The 9468-nt window shown below is 45.8% G+C and overlaps 2 protein-coding genes across 2 annotated transcripts in view; one reads left to right on the top strand and one right to left on the bottom strand.

The window, feature by feature from the left end:
• The window catches only part of LOC128687012 (mucosa-associated lymphoid tissue lymphoma translocation protein 1), a 574887-nt gene that overhangs the window by 87329 nt on the left and 478090 nt on the right, over nucleotides 1–9468 (bottom strand). The window lies entirely within an intron of this gene.
• Nucleotides 4182–9468, top strand: part of E(Pc) (Enhancer of Polycomb) — a 147045-nt gene continuing 141758 nt past the window's right edge. Inside the window, exon 1 of the mRNA XM_070082197.1 lies at nucleotides 4182–4203. The gene's annotated coding sequence lies outside the window, so the exon portion shown is untranslated. The remainder of the gene's footprint in view (nucleotides 4204–9468) is intronic.

A 9468-nucleotide genomic window follows, 5' to 3' on the forward strand; every position in this document is an offset into this window, starting at 1 on the left:
ATATAGTAAGTAAACATGATGTTCACTTGCTGAAAACAGCAGGAGGCCACATGATATGTGGTCCCATTCCCTCTCAGAGTGGGAAAGAAGCTGATATTGATTCAGTGGAAAATGTACTAATTACGAGAATAACCGCTGATCATGTACCACAGCAAAAATTATCATTACTGGAAGAAATGAATGAACCAGTTGATAAGTTGTGGGATTTAGATGCGATAGGTATTGATGTAAATAAACCAAGCCCACAAGAGTCTCAGACTTATAACCAATATCTGGACACTGTCAAATATAAAGACGGACAGTATTGGGTTAGGTTACCATGGAAATTAAATCCACCACATCTGCCTAGCAATTATCGCATGGCTTTCGGACAGATGAAAGCACAAATACATGAGCTCAGGAAGAATCCAGAGCTATTGACTGTCTATGATAATATCATACAAGAACAGTTGGACAATAAATTCATTGAGGAAATAGTCGAAGATAAGTTGAAGACAGAAGCTCATTATCTCCCGCACCATGGAGTCAGAAAAGATTCTGAAACCACTCCACTACGTGTTGTATATAATTGCAGCGCACGTGCAAATAAAGATGTAGCAAGTCTTAATGACTGTCTGATGACCGGACCCTCACTAACTGAGAAGCTTGGAGACGTGCTTATGAAATTTCGCACAAACCCATATGTCTACACGGCTGATATTTCCAAAGCTTTTTTAAGAGTAGGACTACAAGAAATAGATAGAGATTATACTCGATTCTTGTGGCCTTTGAAAATCCACATGATCCTCAAAGTCCTGTGAAAACTTATCGTTTCAAATCAGTATTGTTTGGTGCAACATCCTCTCCATTCTTACTAGAAGCTACTCTAAATACACATTTGAAGAAATCTGAAAGTCCCTTCAAAGAAATCTTAAAGAAAAGTTTCTATGTGGACAATCTTTAAGGTACTGTGAATAAAGAGGAGGATTTGAAATCCTTATACAGAGAAGCTAACAAGGAGATGAAAGAAGCAAATATGCCTCTAAGGATGTGGAATACAAATTCAAAGCAATTAAGGGAACTTATCAATGAAGATTTCCCTGAAACTGAAATTCCTGATTGCAACAATATGCTGGGACTTAATTGGAACACACAGGAAGATACTCTGAGTCTCAAAAAGATAAACAACAAATCATGCAGTACACTCACTAAACGTAGTTTACTGTCAGAGGTATCACAATGTTTTGATCCTCTAGGACTCGTCTCACCAATTACCATAAAGGGTAAAATGCTTATGCAAGATGCATGGAAACTCAAAATTGGATGGGATGAAAAATTGCCTCTAGAAATGAGTCAAGCATGGGATGAAATATCCAAGGAGTTTAAACAACTTCATCAAATTAAATTTCCCAGACAAATAGGTCAAGAGGGAAACAAGTACACATTACAAGTGTTCTGTGATGCGTCAACCAGAGGTTATGGCGCTGTAGCTTACATGAGTAATGCTGAAGGAAGTACACTAATTACTTCAAAGGCCAGGGTAGCACCCTTGAAGGTCAGAACAGTACCACAATTGGAACTGACAGCACTCTATGTAGGTACAAAATTAGCTGTCTATCTCAACAAAGTACTTGATCATCTCACTATTGAAAAAACCGTGATCTGGAGTGATAATGAAGCAGTTCTCCAGTGGTTAAGAAATAATAAGAGTAAGTTGGTCTATGTACAGAACAGAGTAGCAGAAATAAAAGAGATGCAGGGAGATTATCTCTTTCTCCACGTCTCTACCCAAGAGAATCCAGCTGACATGTTGTCACGTGGTGTCCCACTCAAGAAATTTGTGGATAATAAATTATGGCTCCACGGACCGAACTGGCTCTCTAATGAAAATAACTGGCCTCAGCAAAAAGCTCACATTATGCCAGAAGAAACAGTCTGCTTGAACACAGCAGAAATAAGTTGTGTAAATACTGCAGACACAACAGAAATAGTCATTGATGGATCTAAATACTCATCTTTGGGTAAACTCTTAAGAGTTACAGCTCTTGTCTTTAAATTCATTAAAGGAATAAAACCTGATTATGAATATCTTGAACCCATTAAATACTGGGTGAAACTAATACAGAAAGATGTTTTCTCAACAGAATATTAATTTCTAGAAACACAAGAAACCTGTCATGATTAATTCTTTAGGACTTTATCTCGACTCAGAAAAGATTATAAGATGTCGAGGAAGAATTCATAATTCTTCACTACCTAAAGAAGCCATACATCCAATATTGATCCCCAAGAATCATTGGCTAACAAAACTGATTGTGCAAAACGCCCACAGTAACGTGTTACATGGTGGGGTAGCTGACACACTTTGTCATATACGACAGTCCTACTGGATACCTCAAGGTCGACAAAGTGTGAAAAAACAAATAAGGGACTGTATTACTTGTCGTCACTACGATATGCGAGTATGTCAGTATCCAGGTCCACCTCCATATCCCTCTGAAAGAGTTTGTCATATCACTCCATTTGAGGTGACAGGTGTAGATTACACTGGACCAATAATTTTAACCAAAACAGTTGACAAAGTTCCCATCAAGGTGTACATCTGTTTGTTCACTTGTGCTACAACTAGAGCAGTACATCTAGAAGTAGCCACTGACATGTCTGCTGAAACTTTTATCAAATTATTCAGAAGGTTTGCAGCCAGAAGGGCATGTCCCAGACTGATGATTTCAGATAATGCAACGAACTTTGTTGCTGGTGCTGCTTATATAAGCAAGATCTTTGACCAACCAGAAGTACAACAGATGCTGAATCAACGCAGTTTTCGTTGGAGATACATTCCTCCTAAATCTCCATGGCACGGCGGATTTTATGAAAGAATGATCGGCATTGTAAAACGTTGTTTAAGGAAGACTCTTCATCGTCAAAGAATCGACTTAGAAGAATTCCGTACAGTTGTGACTGAATTAGAAAATAGAGTTAACAGCAGACCTCTAACTTATTTTACCGATGATCTGGACAATTTAGAAGTGTTAAGTCCATCTCATTTACTCCATGGCAGAAGGCTCGAACCTGTTCCTCCCATGAATGATAAAGAAATCATAGAGGATCCTACTTATTTCGAACCTGAGCAACTCAGACGTAAATTCAAACACCTTAATAAAGTGATTGAACGTTGGGAGAAAATTTGGCGAGAAGACTATCTCACCTCATTGAGAGAACACTTCTATGGAGCTGGTGTTCCTGAAAATCATAAGTCCTTAAGACCTGGTGACATAGTGATTATTGACAATGATGGTCCGAGGTCCCAATGGCCACTTGGAAAAATTGTGACCATATATCCTGATGCAAATGGAATCATCAGGACAGTTGATGTTTTAAGCAAAGGTGTAGTGAATAAGCGAACAATAAATAAACTAGTGCCGTTAGAATTACACAGTGTTGAAAACAAAATTAGTGATTCTCCAGAAACCACAGACACTAAAGTTGTTCAGAAAAGACAAGCAACAGTAGTGGCGAGTGAGAAAATCAAATTAATGTTAAGTGATGAATAGTTCACCTGCAGCGAACCTCCGCCGCCCCCCAGTGTGGAGAAATTTTCTCCAGGAGGGGGGTATCAGCCCCCTTCAGCCCCTTTCGGCCCCTTTCAGCCCTGAGGGGCCCAGCCCTCTCAGAAGTCACTGAGAGTGACACTGATGCCAGGATAACCAACAAAGAACGATCTGTGCGTTAGTGTGAACAAAGTGTCTCACAAAACACGATAAACACTTACAGAGAAGTGTGATCAACTTCTTAGTGATATTGTGTGAACAATTAATGATGAACAGTGTAACAACGAGTGTTGCGATCCAACAGAGTGTAGTGCGACATTCTTCAAAGAACACTATTCTTCAATCAACTCAACGGATATCCAGGCGTAATTACGGGTCAGATACATATACCCAGGTAAGTGTTCTAACTCGTGATGTACTACTATTGACTGCGCAGTTGAGTATAAAGTCGTGAGTTAGTCACTTATCATAAACCCTGGTGATATGCGGACCTTTGAGTCCACACAAGTAAGTTTGTCAGCCATCAGTGAATGAAATATGCTGACATAACACCCCCTAGGGGTAATTTATAATCTTACAAATTATAACTCTTTACAGCCCATTGAGAGATGATTTCGACAGCTTCTCAAGACCATGTCTGCAGGGGCGGCTGTGCAGGCGATGAGCTGTCTTTGTAAGTTAAGTTTTCCTATATTTAAACTTAACTGGTAATGCCATTTCTCAACAGCAGCACCAACAGCAGCAGCACTAACAACAGCAGCACTAACAACAGCAGCAGCACTAACAACAGCAGCACCACCAACAGCAGCAGCACTAACAGCAGCAGCACTAACAACAACAGCAGCACTAACAACAGCAACAGCACCAACAGCAGCAGCACTAACAACAACAGCAGCACTAACAACAGCAGCAGCACCAACAGCAGCAGCACCAACAACAACAGCAGCACTAACAACAGCAGCAGCACTAACAACAGCAGCAGCACTAACAACAGCAGCAGCACTAACAACAGCAGCAGCAATAACAACAGCAGCAGCACTAACAACAGCAGCAGCACTAACAACAACAGCAGCACTAACAACAGCAGCAGCAACAACAGCAGCAGCACCAACAACAACAGCAGCACTAACAACAGCAGCAGCACCAACAAAAGCACCAACAACACGGCACCAGCAACAAGCGGCACCAGAAAACAGCAGCAGCACCAGCAACAAGGCAGCAGGCACCTAACAGCTTGGCACCAGCAACAGCAAGGCACCAAGCAACAGCGGCAACCAGCACGGCCAACCAAGCAGCAACGGCAGCGCAACAAGCAGCAGCAACCAAGCAACAGGCAGCACCAGCAACGCAGCGCAACAACAAGGCAGCGGCAGCAACCAAGGCGGCACCAGCAAGCAGGCAGCAACCAGCAGCAGCGGCAACAGCAGCAGGCAACAGCAACAGCAGCGGCCAACCAAGCAAGCAACGGCACCAACAAGCAGGCGGCACCAAGCAACGCCCGGCACCGCAGAACAGCGGCAACTAAGCAGCAACGGCACCAGCCAACAACAGGCAGCAGGCAACCAAGGCAACAGCGGCACCAAACAACCAGCACAACAACAACAACGGCAGCAACGGCAGCAGCAACAACAGGCACCACCAACAACAGCGGCACCAACAACAGCAGCAGCCAACACAGCAGCAGCACCAGCAACAGGCAGCACCAAGCAGCAACAGCAGGCACCAGTAACGGCGGAAGCAGCAGCAGCGGCACCAGCAACAGGCAGCAGCACCAACAGCAGCACCAACAGCAGCACACCAGCAACAGCAGCGGCACCAACAACAGCAGCGGCCAGCAGCAGCAACCAACAACAAGCAGTACCAGCAACCAAGCAGCAACCAACAACAGCAGCACAACAGCAGCACCAAGCAAGCAGCAGCACCAGCAAGCAGCGGCAACCAAGCAACCAGCGGCACCAAGCAAGCAGCAGCAACCACCAACAACAGCAGCAACCAACAACGGCAGCGCAACCAAGCAACAGCGGCACCAACAACGCAGCACTAACAAGCAACAGCAGCCAACCACCAAGCAGCAGCACCAACAAGCAACAGGCAGCAGCCAACAACGCGGCACCTAACCAGCAACAGCAGCAGCCAACCGCAACAGCAGCAGGCGCCAGCTAACGGAGCGGCACCACCAGCAGCAGCAGCAACAACAGCAGCACCATCAACAGCAGCACCAACAACCGCAGCACCAAGATGCCAGATGCAACAACAGCGACACCAACAACACCAGCAGCACCAACAACACCAGCACCAACAACAACAACAGCACCAACAACAACAGCAGCACCAACAACAGCAGCACTAACAACAGCAGCACCACCAACAGCAGCAGCACCAACAACAGCAGCAGCACCAACAACAGCAGCACTAACAACAGCAGCAGCAACAACAGCAGCAGCACCAACAACAGCAGCACCAACAACAACAGCAGCAGCAGCAACAACAACAACAGCAGCACCAACAACAACAGCGCCAACAACAGTAGCGCCAACAACAGTAGCACCAACAACAGCAGCACCAACAACAGCAGCACTAACAACAACAGCAGCACCAACAACAGCAGCACCAACAACAGCAGCAGCACCAACAACAGCAGCACCAACAACAACAGCAGCACCAACAACAGCAGCAGCAGCATTAAAAACAGCAGCAGCACCAACAACAGCAGCAGCACTAACAACAACAGCAGCAACAGCAGCAGCACCAACAAAAGCAGCAACAACAGCACCACCAACAAAAGCAGCAACAACAGCAGCACCAACAACAGCAGCACCAACAACAGCAGCACCAACAACAACAGCAGCACCAACAACAGCAGCACCAACAACAACAGCACCAACAACAGCAGCAGCACCAACAGCAGCAGCACCAACAACAGCAGCACCAACAACAACAGCAGCAACAACAACAGCAGCACTAACAACAACAGCAGCACCACCAACAAAAGCAGCAACAACAGCACCACCAACAAAAGCAGCAACAACAGCACCACCACCAACAGCAGCACCAACAACAGCAGCAGCACCAACAACAGCACCACCAACAACAGCAGCACCAACAACAACAGCAGCACCAACAACAGCAGCACCAACAACAGCAGCACCAACAACAGCAGCAGCACCAACAACAGCAGCACCAACAACAGCAGCACCAACAACAGCAGCACCAACAACAACAACAGCAGCACCAACAACAACAACAGCACCAACAACAGTAGCACCAACAACAGCAGCACCAAGAACAGCAGCACTAACAACAACAGCAGCACCAACAACAGCAGCACCACCAACAACAGCAGCACCAACAACAGCAGCACCAACAACAGCAGCACCAACAACAGCAGCAGCAACAACAGCAGCACCAACAACAGCAGCACCAACAACAGCAGCACCAACAACAGCAGCACCAACAACAGCAGCAGCACCAACAACAGCAGCACCAACAACAGCAGCACCAACAACAACAGCAGCACCAACAACAGCAGCACCAACAACAGCAGCACCAACAACAACAGCAGCACCAACAACAGCAGCACCAACAACAACAGCAGCACCAACAACAGCACCACCAACAACAGCAGCACCAACAACAACAGCAGCACCAATAACAGCAGCACCAACAACAGCAGCACCAACAACAGCAGCAGCACCAACAACAGCAGCACCAACAACAGCAGCACCCACAACAACAGCACCCACAACAACAGCAGCACCAACAACAGCAGCACCAACAACAGCAGCACCAACAACAGCAGCACCAACAACAGCAGCACCCACAACAACAGCAGCACCAACAACAGCAGCACCAACAACAGCACCACCAACAACAGCAGCACCAACAACAGCAGCACCAACAACAGCAGCAGCACCAAGAACAGCAGCACCAACAACAGCAGCACCAACAACAGCAGCACCAACAACAGCAGCAGCACCAACAACAGCAGCACCAACAACAGCAGCACCGACAACAACAGCAGCACCAACAAAAGCAGCACCAACAACAGCAGCACCCACAACAACAGCAGCACCAACAACAGCAGCACCAACAACAGCAGCAACAACAACAGCACCAATAACAACAGCAGCACCAACAACAGCAGCACCAACAACAGCAGCACTAACAACAGCAGCACCAACAACAACAGCAGCACCAACAACAACAGCAGCACCAACAACAGCAGCACTAACAACAACAGCACCAACAACAACAGCAGCACCAACAACAGCAGCACTAACAACAGCACCCACAACAACAGCAGCACCAACAACAGCAGCACCAACAACAGCAGCAACAACAACAGCACCAATAACAACAGCAGCACCAACAACAGCAGCACCAACAACAGCAGCACTAACAACAGCAGCACCAACAACAACAGCAGCACCAACAACAACAGCACCAACAACAACAGCAGCACCAACAGCAGCAGCACCAACAACAGCAGCAGCATCAACAACAGCAGCACTAACAACAGCAGCAGCAACAACAGCAGCAGCACCAACAAAAGCACCAACAACAACAGCAGCAACAAAAACAGCAGCCCCTACAACAGTAGCAGCACTAACAACAACAGCAGCAACAACAGCAGCAACAACAACAGCAGCAGCACTAACAGCAACAGCAGCACTAACAACAACAGCAGCAACAACAGCAGCAGCACTAACAGCAACAGCAGCACTAACAACAACAAAAGCAACAACAACAGCAGCAACAACAGCACCACCACCAACAAAAGCAGCAGCAACAGCAGCACCACCAACAAAAGCAGCACCAACAACAACAGCAGCACCACCAACAAAAGCAACAACAAAAGCAGCAGCAACAGCAGCACCACCAACAACAGCACCACCACCAACAAAAGCAGCAACAACAGCAGCACCACCAACAAAAGCAACAACAACAGCACCACCACCAACAAAAGCACCAACAACAGCACCACCACCAACAAAAGCACCAACAACAGCACCACCACCAACATAAGAGGCTTCATCAAGGAGAAACTTCTGGTTCAGTTTGTATTTTAGTTTTTTCCTCCACATTCACTCCTACTTTTTGTTACACTGATAAACAGATGACTCTTTTTTTCTCACGGCTCATGATTTAAAAAAAGTTTTTTCTAATCTGATTAGTTTTTAAAATAATATTTGCGTTATGCTGGGTTATCCTGGGTTCCTAACCCTCCGGGTTAATAACATGAATAAAATTTTGATTTGACAGTTTTATGCGTCTCAGATTTAATGTTTACATTTGGTTAAGTCTACTGCTGCAGGTGGGGATACCAGGCTTGTCCAGGCTGCAAGGTAGCGACATGACATCAATCTGTTGAGGCTTCTTCAGTCACATACAGGTGTGCATGACCTACCTCCACTCCTGGGCCCCGCTCACATGTTACGTCAACTCCAACTGCTTCATCTCACCTCTGCTCTAGTATATAAGATCTGGATGCTTGCCCATGCTTTAGTCTTGAGAGACTGACTCCCTTCCATCCCAGGGTGACGGACTCACCACCTCACTACTACTCCAGTGTTATACTCAACTGTTTTCGATTGAAGAATTCGGTTGTGAAGGCGATACGTTTGTGCAATAAAAATCACAGGTGTTGCACATGTCTTATTCATCAACTTTTCGGTATTGCATTCCATCAATATGATACTCGGTTTATGTTGTTGAATGATCCACAGATACGAGGCTTTCTTGCATGAATATCAATGATAGATGGATTGACTGGGGTTAATCTCCCCCCTGACTTTGATCTATGAAGTTTACATTCAAGTTCTTCTCGTATTATCATCCTCAGACTGCTAGTGGACAGCCCAGACGTATAATTGACTCCTTCCTTGACGACACACTACCTTGATAACTTATCATTGTTATCATACTCTGAACACCAATA

Source organism: Cherax quadricarinatus, chromosome 7 (assembly GCF_038502225.1).
Source record: "Cherax quadricarinatus isolate ZL_2023a chromosome 7, ASM3850222v1, whole genome shotgun sequence".
NCBI lineage: Eukaryota > Metazoa > Arthropoda > Malacostraca > Decapoda > Parastacidae > Cherax > Cherax quadricarinatus.